The sequence below is a fragment of the Microtus oregoni genome, unplaced genomic scaffold (assembly GCF_018167655.1).
Source record: "Microtus oregoni isolate MIOR12 unplaced genomic scaffold, Mior012 000007F_ref0000211, whole genome shotgun sequence".
NCBI lineage: Eukaryota > Metazoa > Chordata > Mammalia > Rodentia > Cricetidae > Microtus > Microtus oregoni.
The window spans coordinates 15,939,641-15,965,239 of record NW_024543066.1 but is presented as its reverse complement, the minus strand read 5'-3'; the positions used below and the strand labels follow the sequence as shown (position 1 = coordinate 15,965,239).

Sequence of the window (25,599 nt, the reverse complement as noted above, 5' to 3'; positions counted from 1 at the left end):
GCTTGTCCCTGTGAGAGGTCACTGCTCTTGGCACTGTAGGTAGATGTACTGCACTGTTGGCTGTGTGAAAGGGGAAGGCAGAGCTAGCTGTGAAGTGACGCCCATGTTCGCCCGTTGGGCCCACAAAGAGCATCCTTGGTGTGTGTGTGTGGGGGCAGTGAGGCAAGGGGGCTAACAGGGATAGCTGTTTCTATTTTGATGTGGGTCTTGGGGATCGAAATCAAGTCTTCAAGCTTGTACAGTGGTGAATCATCTCCCCAGCCCCCAGAGCAAGAGTAACTGGAGCTGTACTTGGCTAAGTGACCCTTCTACCACAGGCATCCCCTCGTGGAGTAGACGGTACACCGTAGTCTATACTGATGTGTAGTGGTTCCCACAGTTGGTGCAGTGGCCGGTAGGACAGCCCTTACCAGTGAACAATGGTAACTTTGATTCAGCTTGTTCCTTTGAGGATTGTAAAATGAGCTGGCATGCGGAAGCTTAATAAATGCGCTGAGAAACAGCCCTGCGTACATGTGTTCAGATTACCCGCTGCTCCCTCCACCCCCATGAGAAGGCTACAAATTAAGGCCTCATGTTTTGTTTTTTTTTTTTTTTTTTTTTTTTAGAGGCATACAGCAGGGTAGCCTGTTCCAGCTAAGCTCATCCGTGATGTCCTGCGACTAAGAGGGAATTCACCAGTGGAACCTTCCAGAATGTGGAGCTTTTTCTCCTTCCGTGAATACTACAGAAATGTAGATAAATTGGAGGTTTGCAGGACAACAGGGCTCCTCTGCCTGCAGCATTACTGAGAAAGTAGTGTGGGTCACTCTGTTACTGTCATCTGAGCCCTCTTATCTTGGGGACAGTCTGCGTCTGTGACCTGTGTCGTGCTGCTGATGCTCCTAAACTCAGTGCATGGTGATTGACAGGGATGCAATGCTTGTTCAGTCACGAAAGCCTTGACTGCATTAGTTCTAATAGAAATTTGCCATCTCGGGTCTTGTGACAGGGTCCCAAGAGCAGAGTTTCAACCTGTTGAGTGGAGGTGCCAGGGTGAGCCGGGAGGCGGGAGCTACTCTGGAATTTTCTGCTGTGTATTCACTCTCCCTCCTTTCTCTGGCCTTTATCTGCTACCAGGCAGTGACGTGACAGTTGGGATACCCGTTTCTGAGGCCAGCATCGCTTCCAGTATGCAAACATGATGACTTGGGCTTTGCAAGTTTTCAACGTTTTGCTTGCTTACACTTGTTTGTCTGAATTTCTGGGAAGGGGATGACTGGGAGGTTGGGAGGAGGGAGGCCAATGCTGCATAATGTGTCTCTTTTAATCATTTATGTAAATTGAAACAAAAACTACAGAACCTAGACACTAGCAATCATTGACGTACAAAGACCTCCCCTCCCACCCCCCAGACGAACTTACCCATCAAATGCTCTTTGGTGGGATGAAACCATTGTACCCTAGCCATGGAAGGGGAGTGTTTTTGCTTCGTCCTGCCAATCACAGATGAAATGATGACTTTTCAGCCTTTTCTCCAGATAGGCTTCTCCTCTCTAGACTGTTTCCAGGCGCTCTTTGATTTATGGTGTTGTATCTCAGTAAACCCATCCTAAGTTGAAACTGAAGAATAAGTTGAAAATGCATATAACACACCCACTTTACCAAATATCCTAGCCTGGATTACCTTAAGTGCTCAGATAACTCTCGCATCAGCACACAGATGGGCAGTTGCATCTAACAGAGAGCTAGCTGTATTGTGTTGAACAGCTCGTGGAATTTATTAACTATCATGTCTGAAATAATGCTGGCAATAGCAATGTGCTAGGTCAGGATTTTCCTCAAGATGGGCACTGTCTGTCCTCTCCAGAGAGGGTCCTACTGCATGTTGCTAGGCTAGGGAAAGATTCAGATTTGAGGTGTGGTTTCTACTCATTGTTTTTCTTACGAGAGTTGTTAGGTCCCCCCCCCCCCCCCCCCCCCGGACCCTGGCAGCTCTATAAGGAGCTAGGGTCAGACACCATCCTTAGTAGGCCAATAGGACAGATAAGAAGCGGTGAAAAGCAGACAGAAAATTACTCAGTGTGGCCACATTAGGAGGAGGATCACATAAAGAAACACAATGACCTCCAAGTCCATCTTTAGAGCCTGACTCGAGGAGGCTTGGATAGGAATAGACACCAAAAGGCATGCAGCTGAGCAGTCTTAGCTGAGGTGTGATTCTGTCCGCCATCGCCAGGGCTCCTAGTTTGTCTTATAAAGTTGTCTGGTAAGTTGTCAGAACTGTAAAATCTCCTGGGACAGGAGCTCTCTCCTGACTAGCTGGCACTATGCTTCAAACCCTTTCTTCTCCTACCACAGAACTCCTGGAGAAATTCCAACTCACTGGAATCTATTGTCTCGGTAGTTGATAGCCAGAAGAGATAGCCAAGTGTCTCTCTTCAGTGTGTCTTCCCTCCTGTCAGGGCTGCCACCCTTGCACCCCATCTTCGGACCAAAAGTCACTAAATTGAGCCCGTGTTGAATTGGAATTGTCAGTGCTTGTAGTCATCACAGGGCAGGTTTTCCCGAGTTTACTATGCTCTCCAACCCTTTTGACAAATAGTGTAGGCAGTAGAGATTCTTAATATCCCCAAATGATGTTACAGCTCCTGGATGCTGGTCTGTAGAACTTACTGGTTTTCCTCAACTGCTTTCTCCTGGGGTCTTCTGCTTCATTATTTTCTTTCAATGTTGTTTATTCATGAAATGCATTCTTTCTGTAGTTTCATTTCCTTCATTCTCAAAGTAACTTGGTCACCGCCCGCTGTAATTCAGTGCTCCATGCTCTAAACCTAAAGTCATCTGCATTAGTTCTGTTCTTCATGACAAGATTATCGTGGGCAGGAGAGTCAATCTTTTATTTTCTGGTTCGAGTGCTTGTATGTTTATTCCAGCTACAGTCATCGTTTTAGAATTCTAAGTGGGTACAGACCCTTCGTCATTTAGAATATGTTATGACTGAATCTGTTAATTCTGCACTTCTGCACCCCCGCCCCCCTAGTGCACACAGATACTGAGCTCTGTCTGCTTGCCTGTCTTAGAGGAGCAAGGGCGCCAGCTCTGGCTCCCTTTCCCTCCAGGCAGCGAGAGGCCAGGTGTATGCAATAAGGAGTACCCATTCTTTGGATCTTAGATAAGGGAGTTCTTTTCAGTTGAGAGAGTGTTTCCTGAGTCTTAATGATACCAAGGGTTCTCATGCTAGATACAGTCCTAACGGTCTGTAAATCATAGTGAGAATCAACTGGTGTGGCCTGTGGTACTGGTCCCCGTCAGGATTCACCTTGTAGTTAGGGATTCTCAAGGTTGGTTTGCCCTAGATCAGCATTTCTTTTTATATTTTTCTTTTTTAAAGACATTCATTTGTTTATTTATTTTGTGTGTGTATGTCCATGTGCCGTGGTGTGCCTGTGACAGCCAGAGGACAACTTTCGTCGTCAGTTCTCTCCGTACACCGTGCAGGTTCCAGGGTTGTTCAGGTTGTCAGGCCTGGAGCCACTTCACCAGCCCAAACAGAAGGTCTTCTAAAGACACCAGCTGCTGATCACCCACTCCCAACTAGTTTCGGGAGTGGTTCCTAGTAATTTGCATTTCTGAATGTGTCCCCAGGTGATGAAAGATCCCCCCTCCCCCGCTGCAAAAAGGCAAAGCAAACTGGGAACCAAGCCTTCACCTTGGGCGAGGGAGATGGGAATGAGGAAATAATAGTGATGGATTCCGATTCCCGTATTATTTGCTAGGGAGGGGAACCCACTTCTAACACCTTGATTCTGATTGCCTTCCTGGTGTGTGTGTAGGACAGGAAGGGCTAGAAGTTGATGTATAAACCCAGAATATAGTAAACCATTCTTCCTCAAAGCCCACCTGAGTGTGTGGGCGTGGCTACGGCACACCATACTGTTGTTGAGAGTGAGCGGCCTCTGAACACTCAGCCCTAAGTCCTAAATGTGGGGTGTCTCTGGAAGAGGGGGCAGAAAAAGTGTAAGAGCCAGAGGGGATGGAGGACACCAAGGCAGCAAGGCCCTCTAGTCAACAGGACTGATGGACGTAGGCACTCACAGAGACCAAGGCAGCTTGCATAGGGCCTGCTCAGGTCTGCACCAGGTGAGGTCTGAAAGTAGAAGTGGGTGCGTGGCCGTCCCTAGCCAGAAGCTGGAGAAGACGCCTTTGGAGAGGGGGGGCTCTTTTTCCTCAAGTTTGTTTGTTTGTTCTGTTCTATTTCTGTTTGTTACTTTTTGCTTTATTTTATTGTTTTATCTTTATTTTATTATTTATTTTATTTATTGCACTCTTAGAGCAGAGGTTCTCAACCTTCCTGATGCTGTGACCCTTTAATTCCTCGTGTTGTGGTGACCTCCAACCATAAAATTGTTTTCATTGCTACTTCATAACTGTAATTTTGCTATTGTTATAAATCGTAATGTTTTCTGAAATCTGTGTTTTCTGATGGTCTTGGGTGACCCTGTGAAAAGGTCAAGAGTCAAGACCCATAGGTTGAGAACCACTGCCTTAGAAACTTGTTTTCTAATGAGAGACACAGGTGGGGTGGGTTGAGGGGAGGTGGGGGTATGGGGGGACGGTGTGTGGATCTGGGTGGGAGGGGAGGTAAGGAGGGAGTAGAGGGAGAGGAACGGTAATCAAGATATATCATATGTGAGAAAAAAAAGTCTATTTTCAATAAAAGGAAAAGAAAAGGGATTTAGACAGTGAAACCGGGGGGGATGGGGGGAGAGAGAGAGAGCATCCTTGTTAGTTAGAGTTTGTTGGGGGGGGGTAGAGAGAAAGCGTCCTCATTATTAGAGTTAGTTGCTGGAGCACGCTGCACTGATGGACCTGCTCTGGACTTCCTGCGGTTTGTGTAATTTCTCTCCACCTATTTTTAGTTCATCTTGCATGACTGACTCAGAGCAGGGTCTGGTGAGTATCATATACTCGGTATCACAGGCTGGCAGGTGGTTAGGCCTTGGCACTGTGAAAGCGGAGTGCCTTTGAGGGTTAGCCTCCTGCCCTCCGCCTACCTGAGAGCAGCCACAACCGGAGTCTCCATTTCCCTGGTGCTCTGAGAAGTGTGGCTGCTCCCTGCCTGGCCCGAGCAGTCCATGGGGCACACGAATGCACCCTCTTGCTGCCCATCTTCATCTCAGGGTGAGCTGTTGGAACCTTGTGCTCTGGTCTCCGTTCTCAGCACACCCAGGGAGAATTAGGCAGAGGTGGGGGTCAAGGTTGCAGGACTCTGCCTCCTACTTGAAGGCTGCCAGTCAGGTAAGGTGTCTTTGCCTCCAGCAGGTGCCCAGGAAAAGTGCTTGGCTGGAGTGTTGATTTCTGAATTTTGTCAGAAGATGTGACTAGTCAGCTGGTGTCCCCCCATGGCTGGCCAGTTGTGCCTGTGGCCAAAGGGCTTGATTTAAAAAAAAAAAACAAACACCCCAATCAGCCTCCCCTTCCACCAGCCCTAGATAGAAACCTCTGGGGCCATGCATGCTCTTGGCATTTGAGCTTTGTAGGAATTGGACAGTAACAGTTTGTGGTACTCGAGGGTTTTTCTAGCCACAGTTCAGGAAACTTGGGGATTCTGGAAATAGCACTGGATAACTGAAGTGTAAGAGCAGTTGGCGTACGGGGGATGGCATCCTGACTCTGGAACCTGCATTTCTGCACCTTCATTCTCTCCTTAGTCCTTCCCTTCAGGATTCAAATTCTAGGAATTTCTGATGGAATTCACATCTCATCTGGAAACGAAGTCAGTTCCAGCCACACTGACATGGCACGTTTTTTCCTCTTTCCCCGAAAGCTTGTCAGCTTCTGCTTCTTTTTACTTATATGGAGGAAGGATCGTCCAGTGAGAAGGAAGGTTCTGGTAGCTCTCGGCTGCTCTTTTGGGCAGGCAGGAGCATAGGGTAGATAGTGCTTCACGACAGGCCAGAGGCTCCCGGTGCAGCACAGCTGCACAGCTGGTCTGGGTCTGTGGCTGTTCTTGCTTGCTGTCCTCAGACTCTTTCTGCATTTCCGTATTCCCTCACACAGCAGTTTGTATGTTCATTCAGCACTCTGAGGTGTTTCCTAAGACAGGGACTTTCTGGTTGACTTGACATAATACAACTGCTGAGAGTGACCTGGTCTGTTAGGGGTTTAATTTTTCCATTCTATAATTCAGGCAAAACTGTGACACTGTTCTTCCTGCAGTCCCTGAAGTGTGGGTGTTTTTGGTCCGTGTAAAACATGAATGGATTGTAATTGTTAGTGTGCTCTGCTAGGACACGGAATGATTGCTTATCAACCGTGTCCATCCTCAGAATAAACCCTCACATGTAGAGAACTCTGTCTAGTCTCTCTTTAGTGGAGGAGTTTAGGCTACCCAGGTCTTGAAACGCCTTAATGTCTTGTCCTGGTAAGCTGACTTTAAGAGCCAGCTAAAGCACCAGTGTGCCGTGGCTCTGTACAGAGTCACCGGAGACATTTCCTGGTGTCTCCCCAGGCCCAGTCAGGCTTTATGTCTGACAGCTGGGGGTGGTTGAGATTTTGGAAGCTCTAGCTTCCTATTTTAGCCTCACCATCAGCTGTGAGTCCGCTCTGGGTGGGGTTTTGTTCTGCTGGTCTTCAGGTGTAGAAAGTGGTTTGCAGCCCAGTGGTTTTTTTAAGAGCCCCTTAGGCCATCACACTATATAGTGTTCTGACTCATGGTTTCTTGATTATCAATATCATATCTAGTGTTAGGTTTTAAGGTCAATCACAGAACAAATCTTCTAATATCAGTAATTACCAATTATGGCCAGTCTTGTTTAGTTTTTTTTTCTTAAAAGGTTGTTTCTTTCTTATATTAAGTCCACGTGTAATTTTAAAAGGGAATTCAGATGTCAAATTATGACACCTATAAATATTATGATATTTCAGTAATGATTTCTTAAAACCACCAGATACGCAGTGTTCAGATCTTCTCAACTGTCTTCAGAGATGTTTAGGTACACGTAGTTCAAACCAAGATGCAATAGAGTCCATCAGTTTCGGCTGGGCAACCCACTGAGTTTTCAGACCATTTTCTTTCTTGCATTGCCAATTGATTTATTTTGAGAAACTTATTCTTTGGCTTTCCCATAGGCTAGCATTTGCTGATGGGGTCGTTGTAGAAACAGCTGGCGAGATATAGAGCCTATCTGATTTGTTTTCTCTCAAGACTGTTTCTTCCATTGTGTGAGAAGGTGTGTGTGTGTGTGTGTGTGTGTGTGTGTGTGTGTGTTTGTGTGTACACAAGCGCATATGCGTGCCAGGAAGTGGCCCCTGTGGATAGCCTGGGTGATGACCCCCATTCATAACTCAGGGCAGTTGCATCGGTGGGCCATCTATCTATTCCTTTCACATCTGCTAGCCAGGTTTGGAAGACACTGTGTCCAGAGAGGCACTGTGCTCGGCCTAGGCTTCCCCGCATCTTCTGACACCTGAAACACATCTGCTTTTCAGAGAACAGTCTCCAGGATTAGGGTTGTTTGACTCACTCTTTTGACTTGAGGGTAGTACAAAAGTGATCCACCGCCAGGAGAAACTGCGCTTTGAATATTGAATGCGCATCCCCCTGGGACTGCCTGTGGTGACTGCAGTTTGCGGTCTGTGGAGGCGCGCTGGGCAGGATGTGCTGTGGTGGGCGTGGTCATCGCATTTCAACTCGAAGTACATTTATTTTACAGTGGTCTCATTTGCAGTATTATAAACTCATGGTTTGAGATGGTTCTGAAGTGGGTGCTCTGACTGCTGCTGCGAGTGTCAGCTTTGGCCCGTCGCGGCTGTTGCTTTTCAAATCTCTACAGTTACTGCTTTAGTGGCAGGGGGTTGTGGCCTGGGGCCTGCAGATGTGTAGCCCGCTGGAGGCAGGCAGAGGCTGCAGCCCTGTGAAGAGCAATGGTATTGTGGATTTATAAAATAGGTTTTGTGAACTGCATTGGGAGTTGAGGATGCCTGTTGCCCCTGCTTGGCAATTGTGTCTAGGCCTTTTCAGCAGCCGAAAGATTTTTCTTTTTAAATGGTTCCTTGTTTTGAAACGTATTCTACATTTACTTGACATTTTAAATTCAGAATTAGAATGATAAAGTCTTGGTTTTACATTTGTGTGTGCTTTCTCTCCTGAAAATAATAACTCGATATGTTTATGTAATTACTTTCTGGCTTGATTATTTTATTTATACATAACACATATAAATGTTTCAAGTAGCTGTCCATGTTATTGCTAACGAGTGCGTACCAAAAACAGCTGAAAATACTTTGTCTTTGGGGTTTATCCCACTAGCAATCATAGTCAGATTATTGTATTCCGGGCTGTTGAGAATGATCCCTCTGTGTTTATACCACCAGCTCAACATATAATTTAGGTATTTCTTTCTGTTTTCAGACACTCAGAAGCTAATACCCAGAAGTAAATTTTGTTAACTGTGTGGTTCTGATGCCAAACAAGGTGTGTTCAGAAACGTCTCGTGGCCTGTCACGTGCCTGCTGACATGTGTGCTGCTGGGCACACATGTAGTGACTGACCTGTAACCAGTCCAGATTTTCTTGTCCTTCCCTAGGCTTTGTGGGTAACGACTGTTCTCACGGCCCTTATTGTGTTTCTATTAGCTCCCGTCTAGAGAGAAGTAGGTTGTGTCTAAGGAAGGTGTGCACAGGCTACAAACATAAGTTTTTATAAAGGACTTGAACAGCCCCGTCCCCTCTCCCATTATGGATGCCATGGTGTAGTCTACTTTGAGGCTCATTTTTGGTGTGGTACATATCATGGATTTGAACAAATAGATGGTATTTTGTTTTCTAGTGTAAGCAAGTGTACATACGCATATAAAGTACAGTTAACAGTTTTAATACTTCCTATTTAAAAAACAAGCTATGATACTGGTACTCTGTATCCTTTGCCCAAGGTAGAGTCTCAAGTCTTACTCCTAACTCTGGCATATTATAATTGAGTTAATCCTGACATTGAGCCACTGAATGTGCTGTTTATTCAGTTATTTTAGAAGGGATAATTACAGCAACATCTGTCTAAATGCTTTAATCATATGCCAAGATAGTTAGAAAATACATGAATATCCCTGTCTGTTTATTGCTTTTTCTGTAATTTACATGTCTGCTTCAGTGGTTCTCACCGGCATGATTTTAACACCCAAGGGATATTTGACAGCGTTTGGGGACAGTTTTGGCTGCTCCAACTCCAAAGAGAGTGGAGGTTTCTGTTAAGTATCCCGTGATGCTTGGGACAGTCCCTGACAAAGCACTGTCTATTCCCAAATGACAGTGTGCCGATGCTGAGAAAACCTGTCAGATTCACCCAGACATTTGAAGGCCTGTGTTCCTCCCTCTAGACGCACCCCTAACCCCCATTCACTTCCCGTCTTCCTTCCTCTTCCACTTTGCTGCTTTTCAGCAAAGCCCGACGTTTATAGCTAGGACTTTAGGAAGAAACTGGCCATCTAAAATATGAAAAGCTATGAGAATATCAATGCTGTGTTCTTTACCCAGCTCTGCAGAGAGAGAACAATTAGCACATGTTCTGTGTTGCTGTTTTCTTCTGGGATAAGTCTTGTATGCAGCCAAGTGGATTGGGAAAGCTACTTTTAGTTATCACAGGGCTCAGGGAAGCAGGCTCAGTTAAGTGCACTGGAGCCGAGCTGAGGTCCACTATCTGGTCTGTGTGGCTTCAGGGCTGATTTTGAGATACTCTTCCCTGGAAGGTGGGTCATTCAAGGTCGCACGTAAGTGCCCCTGATGGGGGGGGGGGGTTGTTGTGAGTCCAGGAGAGTTCACAGAGTTCTGCCTGCCTCTGCCTCAGGGAGTGCTGAGATTAAAGGCGCCTGCCACCACCTCGCCGGCAGGACCTACTTTTTGCATCTCTATGTCAGGTTTCTGATGGACTCCTTAAATAGCACAATATTTGGGGATGTTGCCTGATGCATTTCTAGGTAGGAAATAACCAACATATACTTTTCCTAATGTGCGGAAGTTCTGCTCAAAGATGCTCCCACCAGCCCTGTAGAACCATTGTGATGCAGGGACAAAAATGGCTTTCAGGTGTGGAGGTTGGTGCGGCCAGGTAGCAGGCTACCAGTGTAAGGCATTCTTCAGTGCTCTTTGGATTCTGTGTGGGAAGCCAGGAAGTGCATTTCCTTGTTTGGGCTTCTGGTATGGGGAGAAGAGAGCAGTGTCCGTGCTGGAAAGCTAGACGCCATTTGTTAGACTCTGCAAGAAAAGTGTCATTATGATTCCCAGCAGCTAAGCAAACAAATGCCCAGTCTTTACTGGCCACCAGACCACATGGCAGCCTCTTGTCTGCTCTTGCTTTCCCACAGAGACACCACGCTCTGAAGAAGAAAACTGATTCGTGAATCTTCTACCCAGAAACTCAGTGATTCCGTGTGAACTTCGTTTATTAATTCGGGACTAACTTAGGGTTTCACAAGTTTCCTAAGCTGGAGCATGTGGGGGTGTTAGCAGCTTGGCCATCTGAGGAGGGTGACGAGGAGGGTGGCTGTTTTAATCTGATTCAGTTCATTTTGTAGAGCACAATTATGAAGACATTTATTTCTGGCCTCTGCTTCAGAGCCAGTATTAGTCATTGGGTGTCCAGGAGACTCTTTGAACACCGCTGTCCTTGGGATTTCAATGGAGGTCGGATTGACTTGGGGAAGGGTTTATTCTCTTCCATCTACTGTGGATATTTTTTGCTGAAAAACATTTTATATGAAAGAATAGCATGTTGATATAAACTACACTTGAACTTGTATTCCCAGTACCCAGAGGCCGAGTTTATGTTTTCTTATGTGCAGTTCTTCTGTTTCTTTTTTAAAGACATTTGTTCCGCAAAGGATAGTTGATGAATAAATAAAACCACTGAATTGTACACTTTAAAAAAAAGGTTTATTATGTGCACAGTGTTCTTCCTGCATGTCTGCAGGCCAGAAGAGGGTACCAGATCTCATTATAGATGGTTGGGAGCTACCATGTGGGTGCTGAGAGTTGAACTCAGGACCTCTGGAAGAGCAGCCAGTGCTCTTAACCTCTGAATCGTCTCTCCAGCCCCACTCTTTACTTTTTTTTAAAGACAGGGTCACACTATGTAGTTGTAGTTGTCCTGAATTTAATATGTAGGTCCAGGCTGGTCTTGAACTCAGAGATAGATCTGCCAGCCTCTGCCTCTGTTTCCCAAGTACTGAGGTTAAAGGCACCACCATGCCCAACTCTTTTGCCAAATGACATATTTTTATGCTGTGTGAATTATATTTCAAATTAATCAAAATACAGCTTCAAAATGTGGAGACCAGTTTAGGAGCTGAAACACAACCAGGAGATCTATGCATTTTCGATTTAAACTCAAAATGTTTTTATGGGTTGCCCAGATGGGAAGCCTGGAGTGAGCCCATTGAGGTTACAGTAATTAAATGTGTGTGGGTTAATGAGTCTGGATGATGAGAATAAGGTGGAAACACACTGTGATGTGGCTTAAGCAAGCAGTGAGGCATTGGTTCTGCTTTCCTGGGTAGATATGTCAGAGGAAAACTGTAGTTTTTATTTGTTTGTTTTGTTTTTTCCCATGGGCTCTTTGGGGAGCCCGCCATCCAGCTCCCAAATAAATACACATGTAGGCTTATTCTTTCTTACGAGTACCTGACCTTAGCTTGGTTTATTTCTATCCAGCTTTTCTTAAATTATCCTGTTTATCTTTTGCCTCTGGGCTTTCTTACCTTTCTCTATATCTTTGCTTCTTACCCCGTGACTTGCTGTGTAGCTGGGTGGCTGAGCCCTGGAGTTTTCCTCTCCTCTCCTTTCACTCCTTGATCTGTCCTCTTTACAGAGTTCTCCTCTTATTTATCCTCGCTGCCTGCCGGCTCCGCTTATCCTCTCTCCTGCCTAGCTATTGACCATTCAGCTCTTTATTAGACCAATCAGGTGTTTTAGACAGGCAAAGTAATGCAACTTCACAGAGTTAAACAAAAAGAACATAAAAGAAGGCAGCACATCTTAGCATCATTAAACAAATGTTCCACAGCATAAACAGATGTAACACATCTTAAAATAATATCCCACGACAGAAAACAGTAGCCGTTAACCCGCCTCTGGAAGTCTCCCGTTAAGAAGCCAGGAAACAATTATGGTGAATAGTGAGAAGTGTATCCCAGCACACTAGTGCTCTGTCACCCACTAACAGACGTTCAGATCTCACCATATCACTACCCCTGGTCGGACTGCTCTGCCAACAAATGAGACCTTTCTCTATCCTGGACATCAGAACATTGTCGAACTGTTTTTCATTTTGTTTTCTTTTACCTTTTTATCTCGAAGTAAGTTTAGATATACAAAACATTGCTGAGATACTTGAGAGAATTCCTACCTCCTCCTTTCCTGCTTTGTCAGAATACCAGCATTCTCCCTAAACACAGTCAGCTGGAGGCGCCTCAGGTATTGGTCTTCAGACCATCCGCCAGTTTGGCAGCTCAGAGTTGATGTCTCTATTCAGTAGTTTATTCTTTGAAAGTTTGTGCATGCATATAACACATGTTGGTCCCACTCACCATCTTAGCCTTGTTTTTGTGTGCTACTCACTGAGGCCTTGGTAACAATGCTCCCCCCCCCCAAAGCCATCAACTGCTGATCATTCTCCTTTGGGAGTGGTTGGTGGCCCATGAGCCCCCACCCTTATCTGTGGTTGAATGTTGGTAGTAGGTCTAATATTGTTCTGGCCTGTAGGGAACCTTATGAATACAGCAGCCCGCCATTCCCAGAAGATCTTAAGGCCCTCCTTCCTGTAGTCTGAGTCTTAAATTTGGTTAAATTCGGTTTCCTCCTCTTTCCATGTTATTCCCCAAACCTTGGAAGGGAGTGACATTGGTGTTCTGTTGATGGGAGTTGTTGTCTTGGTGTTCTTGAGTTTACATCTCTCTTGAGACCAGCCTCTTCCACAGTGGACAACCAGGTTTTTTCTGTTTTCCTCTGCCTTTGTTTTCTTGACCTTGACCTTATTACCAATTTGCAGGACCCCTGACAGAATCAGGAAGTTTGTCTCTTGTGTCCCAAACGGCTACACTTTTTTCCCCTGGCTTCTAATTTGTCTTTTGAACCTACCTCTGGTGTATTGACATGCGAGAAAAGGTTTTGTATTTAATCGTATTCTATTCTATTGAATTCTGTTGAATTTCTCTTCTTTTGCCATTTTGGGGTTTAGTTGTAACTTTCTTTAAGGGTAAAGAACGTTTTCTGTGTTTTCTCTGTGACTCTTGATTTTTTTCAGTAAATTATAGGTGCTTTGAGTTCCTTTCCTTGAGTCTTCACCTTCACCTCCAGTGTACACATTGTTGCCATTTTTTGAGAAGCTACTTTTCCCTCAGTGACTATCTGGTCTTGTTTTTGTGTTACTATTCCAAATGTTTCCTTAGCTTCTACCTAGCCTCCCATGCCATACCAAAGTAGACTTGATGAACTCTTTGAAAACTTTGTAAAGCAAATATATAGAGAGAATACTAATCTACTAAAGCCCGGAGTTAATAACTTTCATCAGTTTTCTGTATCCTCAGACACAGCCAACTTGGATTCAACCCACCCCAGATTGAAAATATTTGGATCCAAAAATTGAGTCTACTGAACATATGCCTACTTTTTTCCATAAACAGTAGTACTACTTACATAGTATTTACCATTAAATAAATAATCTAGGTATATGTATGGAGAACGTGCATATGTTACATGTAAATATGACACAATATTTTTGTAAGAGCTATTTTACAAAACTTCAGCATCTGGTTTTGACAGCCAGGAGGTTTTGGAACAGCCTCCTATGAACACCAAGGACCAGCTGTACCAGCTGTACCATGATGACCTATAAGAAAAGACAGTAGCAGCTTGAAGGCCACTGAATTAGTTAAGCATAGGAAAGAGGGCAGGTAGTTCCCCTCAGCCCAGGTCTAAGTATGTAAGTTTAGCCACATGTTCCACAGGTCTCTACCTGGACTTGTCTTTGCCCACTTCTACTATACTCTAGGTTGTAAGGAGCAAGTTAAGGATGTCTGGGAGAAATTTGACTGAAATTTTTAATGACATCGTGTGTGTGTGTGTGTGTGTGTGTGTGTGTGTATTTAGAGAGGCTAAAGCCAAGTCAAACACATTGTGAAAAGACTGTAAGAATCCCTGTCATTCCTGTGCAGAGTTTGGCAGTGGGTACAGGAGAGTCTTATTTGGGATCACTGTTGGTGAGATGTCATTAGATATGTCTGCACCAGTGAACATATGGATGGAGCTAGTTAGGTGTTTCTTCTTCCTCTGACACACCCTGTGGCCGGAGGAGACAGTGTGATCTGTCATCCTTGGTCTCTAGGTCAACAAGGGGCAGTGAACACAGTTAAAGGTTACAGACTCTGAAGGCGGCAGGCACCGAGTTCTGACTGTGCCACCTGTTTCTGTCCGTCGCGTGCACACGATCTCAGTTCTGTGCTGGGTATGAGGGTAACGAGCTGTCACGCAGCTGTTTGGACTGAGTGTAGTAATGCGTGTCCATGGCACCCAGGGTATGTCCAGTAAGTGGTTATCAGCATCAAGGTCTGTTTCTCCTCTTTAGCTTGTGAGCCTTGAGGCACGCAGTTCCAGGATTTCACTTGAGTGCCAAAGGGCAAGGAGAACGGCTGTATACCCTTTCTTGTCTTCAGGGGACCACATCTGAAATTGGCTAGTAACAAAGGCGGTGTATGACAGATTGTGTTTTCCTGTCTGTATGCACACCTATGATAAGACTTAATTACAAATTACACCAGTAAGACATTAATAGCAGTAGAACCCTGTACCCTTGTTCTATAATAATATTGGCATGAACATGTTCTCTCTTGAGTCAAGACAATAATATTCTCATGCTGTGGTTAATTGGGAGTGACTGCAACCATCAGAAATGAATCCTTGGATAATGTGTGCTAGTGCTAGTTTGGAATTATGTACAAGAGGCCCTGACTTCAGACTCCAGTACCACAAGCCAAGACATGTATGTGTGTGATTAGCAGGTAGAAGTTGAAACCCGGCTCAGGTCTGAGAGAAAGTTCTGTCTGACTTTGGTCTGTGTTTCTTGAGGTGGTTTAGGTTGGCATCTAAAGGAAGCAAATTAGATCACTTGGGGGCATACCCTTCACGAGGACACGGGGGCCCAGACCTCAGGCTCTTCATTTTCAGTTTTTGCTTCCTGGCACCGTGAGGTGAGCAGCTTTGCTTCATCCCTGCTCTCACTGTGATGTTCTGTGATGACTAATCTCACAAGCTAGAGTCGTGTGAAAGGAGGGAACCCCAGTTGAGAAAATGCTCCCATAAAAATGCTGTGTAGAGCATTTTCTTAATTAATGGGCGATGAGGGAGGGTCCTGTCCATTGTGGGTGATGTCTCCCCTGGACTAGTGGTCCTGGGTTCTATTAGAAAGCACACTGAGCAAGCCATGGGAAACAAGCCAATAAGCAGCATCCCTCCACAGCCTCTACATCCATCCGTTCCTGCCCCCAGGATCCTGTCCTGTTTGAGTTCCTTCAGTGGTGGACGATGATGTGGAAATGTAAACCCATAAACCCTTCCCTCCCTAACTTGCTTTTGGTAAGTGTTTCATCATAGCAATAGAAACCCTAACTAGGACATGCCATCCCATGCAAAAGCAACTGACAAAGGTCCACGCTCTGAAGCTGAAGCAGAATAAACCTCTGCTTCTCAGCAGTTGATTTTTCTCTGATCACAGTCACGGAAAGCCAGCTTTCAGCATCTGCTGCTGCAGGAGTGTGGTTGACCGTCTGGATTTTTGTTGTCTGTAGGTGGAGGTGATCTTGAAGGCAGAGCGAGCATCACGGAGGATGGGTAGAAATTCAAGGGCTAGGGGTGCTGTCAGTAGGAGAGCCCTTGCGCTTTGACTGGGGAGCGAGTAGGTTCCCATGTTCTGTGTTCTTCCTGGTACAGGGTGGAATCTCTGGGGGTGTTTTCTGGGGGACCTTGAAGAAGAGTGCCAGGAAAGTAGAGCTTAGTAAATGGTCCCCCCCATCAGGAAGGAGACAAGTGGGCATCTTCTAAAAGAGTTGAAACTGGCGAATTACTGGCCCTCTGTGTTTCCTCTCAGGGGCACAGTGGCTTGATCTCGGGTGGAATCTGAAGAAGATTGAGTTCTGTGCTGGCTAGTGTTTTGTCAACTTGACACAAGCTAGGGTCATTTGGGGAAGAAAGAATCTTAATTGAGAAAAAAATGCCTCTGTAGGATTAGCCTGTAATTAAGTCTATAGGGCATTTTCTTGATTGGTGATTGATGTGGGAGGGCCCAGCCTCTTGTGGGTGGTACCACGTCTGGACAGGTAGTCCTGGGTGTTACAAGAAAGCAGGTTGAGCAAACCATGGGAAACAAGCCAGTAAGCAGCACCTCTTCATGGCCTCTGCATCAGCTCCTGCCTCCAGGTTCCTGCCCTGACTTCCCTCAGTGATGGAGTCTGACCTGAGAGTGATCAGCTGAAACACACCCTTTCCTCCCCAAGTTTCTTTTGGTCCTAGTGTTTTCTTGCAGCAATAGAACTCCTGTGGGCATGGCACTTAGGGGTTCTTTAATCTATTTAGTGTTTACACATCTGCATGACAGTCTTTTCTCTTTATTTTTCGCATCTCCTGAGAAAGATGTACTTTGTAACCCTGTAAACTCAGCGGTGTGATGGAGTACCCACTCCAAAGCTAGTGTGTGTTCCCTGCATCAGGGAGCAGCCTCATCTGCCTGCATATGTCCCTGCTGGGAAGGTTGGCAGTATCAGGCTCAGGGCTGGCGTCTGTTCCGTAGTGCTTGCTGAATGAGTTAACTTGAAGTGTATCTGGAAGAGTAGCATTGGGATGATGATTTGATGCTTGGGGAACCTTGTTTCTGCTTGTCAAGTTAGGAGAGTTCTCTGAAAAGTGACTCTAGGAAATTTCACAGTTCCCTTTTGGCTTTTGAGGTCAGTCTCTGGGAAGGAAGATTAGATACACTTTCTTAGGTTTTATCTAAAACAATTATGTTAATATTGGGATTGTCTCCATAGAGTGTTTACTGTAAGGCTGATACTTTGTGTAGTACCGAGCTAAAAGAACCACCCTAAAAGTTTTAGGTTTTTTGTTTGTTTTTCTTAATAGATTTTCTTGCAGCAGAGAAGCCAGAGAAGCCAGACTGTGTGTTCCTGGAATTCTGTTTGACCCCCACTAGCCTGGGCTTATTTCAGAAGGGCAGGGCAGTGTCTGCGTTGTGCCTTCTCTGCAGAGTGTTTGCACTTGGCAGGTGTGTAGTACATTTGACTTAATAAATGAGACTTCCTGCTTAATTCTGGCAACAAGGTGACCAATGTAAAGTCAAATGTAAAGGCAGTGGTTTTCAACCTGTGAGTTGCGACCCCCTTGGCAGCCCTCTCTCTCTAGAAACATTTACATTACGATTCATAGCAGTAGCAAAATTAGTTATGAAGTAGCAATGAAATAATGTTGTGATTGGGGGTCACCACGGCACGAAGAGCTATATCAAAGGGTGGCAGCCCTAGGAAGGTTGAGAACCCCTGCTCTAAGGCCCCTGAGTTAAGTGTGGCCTCAGCATTACACTCCTGCAGGTTGTTGCTACCAGGTTGAAACAGTCTGTGTCCTTGGCGTACCATGCAGAAGGTCGCCAGCGTCCTCACCCAGGCCAGGTGTCTCCAGTTGACCCCTCTGTTCATATCCTCTACGTTTCCCTACCCACTGAGGAACACTGGAGAGCTTTGGTCAGTGGCCAGTATGAGTCCTAATTCTGGAAGTCTCCGGTAGGATTTGCTTAGGATGAAGATGGGCTGCGAGCATTTCTGCTTCTTGAGAGTCTACGCTCAGCACCCCTGTTCCTACAGGTGTAACCTGGTGATGGCAAAATGAAGGGCTTATTTAATGCATTACTGGAGCCCTTCCTAAACCTCTGCCTCAGAGTTTTCTGGTTTTAGTTTTGTGTTGGCTTTGCTTGCACGTTTTCTCGTGAGACAGATTACATGCATAGAAGCAGGGGCGAAATTTGGGATTTACTAATTTCAAAAATAGACTTCATAAGGCCGATGAATAAAATGATAAATTCAGAGAAAGTTCAAAATCAGCCCTTGACTGTGTTCCTCCAGTATATTACATTGCCGTGTAGAGTTGGAGTGGATGGTTTTAAAGTGTGTAAATGGAATATCTGAGACCTGGCTGGACAAGGGTGGGGCTTGGCTTGGTGCCAGGTGGGTTTTGGCATGCCTGTTGGTTCTTTGTGCTGGCCAAAAGGCCTTCTGTGTTCATCTCTGTGTTCTGGTCTGATTTCAGTTTCAGAAGTGCTGACACAGCTAATCTGAGCATTTATAGCTGTTTCCTCTTCAGGCTCAGTGGGTGGCTCTTTGGGGATATTCACACAGAAATGGCTTAATTGGATTTCAGCCCAGACACAGTATCTGAATGGTTCTTTATGAATTGCATTAATTGGGCTGCTGCCATAGGATGTCAGTGTCTCTCTCTCTCTCTCTCTCTCTCTCTCTCTCTCTCTCTCTCACACACACACACACACACACACACACACACACCCTTCACCCTATACCCCACATCCCTGTCCCATTCTCCCCTCCATTCCATCCGTGTGTCATCTCCCCCTTTCTCTAACTCCCCAAAAAGCGACCTGGAAGTTGGTAACGTGTGAGATTCTGTCTGGAGCCACGCAGACAGCCCAGGGGAAGCTGCATTTTCTTTGTGGTGGCTCTTCCTCCACAGACACTTGAGTACATGGTGGACTGTGCTCTGTGGTTTCCACGGAACTGGAAGGCGATCTTCCAGAAGAGCCTCCTTGCAGTCGAGCCCCAGCAGCGAGGGTCTGGGTGGACAGTGATGTTGGGAGCTGAGACAAAGATGTTTCCAGGAGAGAGAAGACACTGCAGACGCAGGCTCGTGGTTGCCAGGGGTCTGGCATGCAGAAAGAATGTGGGCGCCTCTGCTCTGGCAGTCTTCAGAATACATTAAGACAGCACAGTGTATTACATTTCAATTCAGCTACAATAATTAGAAACCTCCATGTTTAAGTTTTATAACCATCAGCTTTTTTAAAAAACATCACCTTTTAAAAAATTAAAATACATTTTAAATAGAGCTACAGAACTTATTCATGTCTTTGCTGCCATTTCTCACCTGGTGGCACGAATCCCATCTAGACTCCCTGGCTGCCAGCTCCCTGCTGTTCTGTGCACTGACACCACCACACTGTTTGTCTTTCTCCGCCTGGGCTTCTTCACTGAGCACAGCGTCCTCCAGCTTACCCATGTTGTAGCATGTGCTAAGTAATGTTCTTCAGTGTGCACGTATCTCATATTTTCTTACCATTTATCTGCCAGTGGACACTCTTATCTTTCATTAGCCTTAGAGTTCTTAAACACTCTTCTACTACTTCTTAGTAGTGCAGGCTTGAAAGCAAGCCTTTGACACATAGGCCTGATCAGACCATAGCAGCTTATACAATGACGTAAGGGAGAGTCCCCAGCCGTACTTCCTGTCCTGACGTAGCCCTTGTACCTGGAGTACAGTGCTGTGATCCTGAGTCTGGAATGAGAACCTGGATCCTGACCAGCACAGAGCTCTGGCTCTTTCCATTCTGGGCTGCACAGATGTGTGGCTGGCAGGCTCCACAGGCTCAGCATTTGTTTGGCTAAATTAATACATGCTCGAAAATAGCACTCAGGTGCTCTCCTTGAATAGCAGGGGTAAGGTTTGTGAGGTTTCTGATTTGATTGACTGTACGGTATAGGGAAGCTTGGGTTTCTAGAAGACAATAAAATAGTCTTTGTGTCGAAAAAAAAAATCTTCAGCTTTGCCAGGAAAACCACAGAGAATGCCAGGCATAGTGGTGCACCTACGTCCTTGAACTAGGGAGGCAGAAGCAGGGTCCTGAATTTGAGGCCAGTCTTGATTGCAGAGTAAACTCAGGACCAATGTGAGCTCTATGGGGAGGCTGTTTTTTTTTTTTTACGAAGGAAAGGAAACAGTGTTGCTGCATAAAGATAATACCAGCATATAATTTGGTATAAATGATGCTGTATTTCTCAGTAGGGTTATTCGGGGACATAAAATGCCACTTTGCCAGAGTGGTGTGGGTTTCCTGGGGACATCCCCGGGTTGATGGAATCACTTGCTACAGTTTACCAGCCCCTGCAGAGGCTCACTGGCTCCTTGAGATAGTTAAATACCAAAAGCTTTACCTCGTCCATGCTTCAGGCGACTTTGTAATTTTTAACCGTAGATTTCACATGCCCTTTCACAGCCAGAAAAATACATTATATGCTTACTTCTTCCTAGAAGGAACCCTAAGCCAAGAGGAAAACACAGAGCCTTGGCCCCCAGGAAGTCGTAGGTAAGGATAGAGGCAGGGGCTAGGGCAGGGCTAGGAAGGGGTGAACTTGCTAAAGCACCAAATAAATGGGGGTTTCTCCATGTCTAGCACCCAGCCAGGGCGGGACCCCTTCCATCAAGATAATCTCTCCCATCTAAGGGGTCTCTAGGCCTAAACTGCTAATTTCCTAGAAATGTCAGGGTTTTGTAAAACACTGGTGATCCTGGATCCATGTGATGCCAAATGTTATATCCTTGTAGAACGGGCACCTTAGCATCATAGCACATATCATTCCAATGAAATACAGTGCCTTAAAAAAACAGAGTAGAGATAGTAGTTTATGGGCTACTCATTCAGATAAATCATTCAGATAAATTAGCTATAAAAAGACTTGCGCACAGTGCAACTGTGAAATTTATATTAAGGAATCTAGTTATTTTGATGCAGTAATAGAGTCGGACTTGGTGTAGGGCTGTGTACGTGTGGTTGGATGACGGTGCACATGGGGCGGGTGTGCATTCTGTCTTCTGCTCTATGGTTTTCAGCATGTCTGTAGTACAGCAGCAGTGGATGGCAGCCCAAGGCTCTGCGGAGGTGTAGGAAGGCCAGGCATTTGTAGAGGAGACTCATGGGTAGGGAGGGCATCTGGGGCTGCGGTGCCCGAGATAGGGGCTTCTGTGGTTTGATGCTTGGTGCCCATTGACTTAGGCTTCTGTCATTCGTGAAGTATTTTGAAGTTCCTGAGAGTTTACAGTTGACAGTCTCAGGGAAGGCTCAAGCTGCCATTCAAAAGGCGCTTTAGGCCGTGCGGCTTAAGCATCATGTCTGTTCTCATGGTTCAGAAGGCTGACCGTCTAAGGCCTAAGCGTTAGGAGGGTTGGTTTCTTCTGAGGCCTCCCTCAGCTGGAAGATGACCGCCTTTTTCCTGTGACTCACTTTGTCCTTCTTCCAAGTACAGACCTGGGTCCTCGTCCTCTGGTCATAGGACACCATCCTGCTGGGGTAGGACCCCCCCCCTCCACAACTGCTTCATTTTAGCTTAGACACCCCCTGAAAGATCTCTCATAGCGTTCTCCTTGAAATTGAGTGAAAAATGATGCTTCTCCCCATTCCGAACTTGTCACTTGTGACCACTTTAGCGCCGCTATGTCTGCCCTTCCCAACTCACTTTTTGAGATTTTCGTTTGTGTTTTAATGGGAGGGTGATGTGCATGTTTGAGAGTTTGGGGGTTACAGGACAAAGGCAGAATCTGCAGCCCCGTTACTATATACCATTGTCAGCTTTGGCCGTTCCTACAGTTCTGTTTATTCAGTCCTTTAATCCCCAAAGGTAAGGGTCATGAAGTAATCAGTGTTTGACATATATTTGTCCTTAAATTATCTCAATCATGAAATGTGCCTAAATTGTGTCATGTAGGAATTCATTGCCCCTTCCTCCTTAAAAAAAAAAAAAGTGTGTGTATTTTTCTGTCAGCATGCTTTTGTTATTGTTGGACTCACCTTGGCTATTACTAAACCCTGTGGCGTTCACACCTGTATTGACAGAAGTATGGGGGTGGGGGTGGTATCTTGAGTCTGAGGCTAGCCTGGGCTGCTATACCCAGTATCAAGAAACAAACTAAACCAAAACATGGAAGAAAAGAACATTGGTGAACCTTTCCAAATCCTGGGTGTAATTGGATTCTCATGGAGCTGCTGAGAGGCCTTATTAGATGCGCTCCTGATTACAAGAGTGGGGTGTGGGCTGAACTAAAGGGGAGGTGTAGGGAAATGCCTCAGCAGAGGAGGGAATCCACCGTGTATGGGCGAGCCTGTGTTGCAGATGATCATAATAACATTTACATTCGAGTTCAGTTTCCGATTGCATTATAACTTTGTTGTTTTAGACATGCTTTCAAAAACTCTTGGTTGCCTCATGATCAAAATTTGATAGTGTAAGATCCATTATCATTTACAACAGAATTCTTGAGGGTGTCCTATCAGGTCCTCAAGGGTCCTGAAGGGGCTGGAGAGAGACCATACTTGGTAGAGTTCTCACTGAAAAAGTAAAATCTGCATTACTTCGTCAACCGCTGTATAAAAAGCTAGGCATAGTTGTGTGTGTTTGTAATCCCAGTACCAGGCAGTTGGAGACAAGAGTATCCCTGGGTTTTGCTGGCTAGCCCAGCCTGAGCAGAGAGTCCCAGAACTCTGTCTCAAGGGTGGCGGGGGGGGGGGGGGGTTGAGGGGGATGGGTGTCAAGGTGGACAGTTCCTGAGGAACAACCATAAGATGTGTATGTGTGTGTGTGTGCGCGCACACACACGCACACACACTCTCGTAGTGTGTAAGGAAGCATCAATACATTTGCTAATCTGGGACTGCAGCTCAGTGCTTCTCACCCACTGGTAGCTCCTTTGTTTTGTTCCATATTTTAATTGTAATTATATGTGGTTGACCCACTGTTTGCAGTTTTGTTTTTCTTATTTCTACGATATTTGAAGGCAGAAACCAATATTCCAGAGGTTAGACTCAATACTGGCTTTTCCTTCCCATTGTCAGGAATGCCTTCTAATCTGATAACAGTGTTACTCTTCAGAATTGGGATATACTAGGGTCAGCAGAGAAAACTTGATACTTTTCTGTCTCATGTGAGCTTTCTGTTGACTGAAAGGCCGGGGTTCTCTGGGACCTTTTGGAATCCTGGGATCCTGACTGGTGCCTTTTTGGTGCTAGGGGTGATAGACAGTGCTGAGGTTGGCTGAGGTTGACTCAGGTTGACAAGCTCTGAGCTGCTCAGGCCCAGGGTTGACTTCAGCCAGGGAAGCCAGGGCTGGACTGAAGAGAAACCATTCAGGCTGACTTGTTCTATTCACTATCAGAAGTCAGTGTCTTCCATGGAGTAAGGTGTAGCAAGGAGGCATTTCAGAGCCTGGAGGCTTCTGCTATTCACATGACCTCTTCTTTTTATATAAAGGATACAATTGCTGTCTTTTGATTAGAGGTGGGGGTCTTTCTGTGTTTTACAGTCTCCCTCGGTCTTTCCTACTCTGAAGTCTTTCGGTGCTCAAAAGTTTCACATTTCGGTATATTTTAAATTTCAGATCTTTGGATTAGAGCTACAAACCCAGTAACATCTCTGCAGATAGTTCAGAATCAGAAATATTTTTAAGCTTACACAAGGAATGCTTAGTCACATACCTGGGCCTTGTGCTGTGTGTTCCTTCAGCCCAAGCAGACATTGTTACTCAGCAGGTCTTTCGTGGTCGCATTAACATACTGAAGTCACCGTGCAGCCCTCCTGGGCTTCAGTCTCCACAAAGCCTGGCACGTCTGCCTGGTTTGAGTCTGAAGCCAGTCTTTTAGAATAGGAAGCGCTCCAGGAAGGTGGTTGTCTTCAACAGCAGTTGCTAGCCTTTTTATGGTGGTCCCTGCATGGAGAGAACATCCATTCCCACTGCAGCTGCTGGCTCCTGTGGACTGGCTCCAGTCAGAAGGATGTGCATGGGCTCCCAGGTTGCTGTGCAACTTGCTGAGGCTGAGGTCAGCCACAGTGGGTGTGTCAGTGGAACCACTGCTTGTTCTTCTTGGCCCACTGTTGTGTGTCTGTCGGGGAGACAGGGAGGAAAAATGGCTTTCCAGAGCTTTCTGAAGATTAGCTTTTACTGGTAACCACCTGGACAGGTTGGCCATCTCTGAAGCAAAGGGGGTCCTGATGTCCAGTAGTAGCAAGCCTATAAAATATGCATACATGACCCTTGTGTTAACCCCAAGTGACCAAACTAGAGAGAAGCTATGGATGTCAGCATTGGGGATTCATATCAAACCCTAGATTGGCAGGAAGTAGCCCCACACCACACAGAACAGGCTGCAGCGAGCCTTTAGAAGTTTGGAATGGCCAGATGTGTTGGTGTGTGACTTTAATCCAAGCACTCTTGAGAACGAAGCAGATCAATCTCTTTGAGTTCCTAGGTAGCCTGGTCTACATAGTGAGCTCCGGAACAGCCAGGGCTACATGGAGAGACCCTGTCTCAAGACAAAGCAACGACAGAAACAATGGTTGAGGTCTACTTGCAGTGCGCTTTTATTTGTGCCCATTCCTGAACTTGGGTGTGAGAGCACTGCCAGGGTTTGCAATTTGGAACATTCTCTTAAGAGTTGAACAGACTGTGGTAAGCCCAAGGGATGGAGCAGAAGAAAATCAGTGTTAATAGGGAATCAGAACAGATCCACCTTTGGATTTTACAGGGGAAAATGTTAATATTACTAAGGTCCAAGTTAAAGTGTTTTTTTTTTAAAGATAAATACAGTATAAATGTTGGTCTTATTTTTTTATTTCTAAGGGAGTGCAGATATATTTTTTAAAAAAGCACACATATCCACACTTTTCGAATCTTCTTGTCTTTCCATATAACAACTTGCAGGAAGTCCTTGAATAAATTCTTTGGTGAGGTCTTTGTACTCTGCTTGTGACTATGCACTTGATAGCGATTATCTAGCAGGCAGATAGTTTTTACATAGCAATGTGTTTTAGATCATAGCTTGTTATAACTAAAGACCTGGTTTGAATTGTTCTTGCTTACCCAAAGTTTTGTGTAAACTGACAGTCCCAGCTTCAACAGGGACAGAAGTGAACTTAACTGACACCCATGGAGAAGTCTTAGTCAGCCTTTCTTCCTGTTTCTGGTGCGCGGATGGTTTGACAGCCTGTTGCTTGTCTTGTGGAAAATGCTGTAAATACTTCTCACATTTGCCTAAAGATGGGCCTCTGAAACCTTAGGATGGCTTCTTGGCAGTTTAATCGCCATCCCGGCTACTTCACCATCTCAAGTCGTGCCCTGAGCCCTCTTGCTTTTCCTTGCCTGGGGTACTGACAGGCACTGTGTTTGGACCTGTCCAAACATTAGACACCAAGGGTTTCCAGCTCATAGCTTTGCTTGAGGCCAGTGGTTATGGTGCTCCCAGGTCTCTGCTCCTGTTAGAGGCATTTCTTTTCCACTCACCTTCAGGAGGAGCAAGGTGTGCAAAGACCAGGTGAACTTCTGTCTGAAAAGCCAATTAAGGATGACCCTCAGTGTCCCTGCTATGATTTGGATCTTAAATGTCCCCGAAAGACCGTGAGTCAAAGGTCTCCTCTACAGCTTATGGTTTCTTTAGGAACTAGGGGAACACTTAGGAGGTAGGGTCTAGAAAACTGTTTCTCAGTCTGTAGGTCGTGACTCTTAGGGAGGGGGTGTCGAATGACCCTTTCACAGAGG

At 45.6% G+C, this 25,599-nt stretch overlaps 1 protein-coding gene across 4 annotated transcripts in view; it reads left to right on the top strand.

The window, feature by feature from the left end:
- Positions 1–25,599, top strand: part of Nck2 (NCK adaptor protein 2) — a 118,975-nt gene that overhangs the window by 39,696 nt on the left and 53,680 nt on the right. The window contains exon 1 of one of the 4 annotated variants that reach the window (XM_041656135.1): positions 714–734. The exons of the other annotated variants lie outside the window; for them this stretch is intronic. The gene's annotated coding sequence lies outside the window, so the exon portion shown is untranslated. Of the gene's footprint in view, positions 1–713; positions 735–25,599 lie in introns of those variants that run through there. 4 annotated transcript variants of the gene reach the window in all.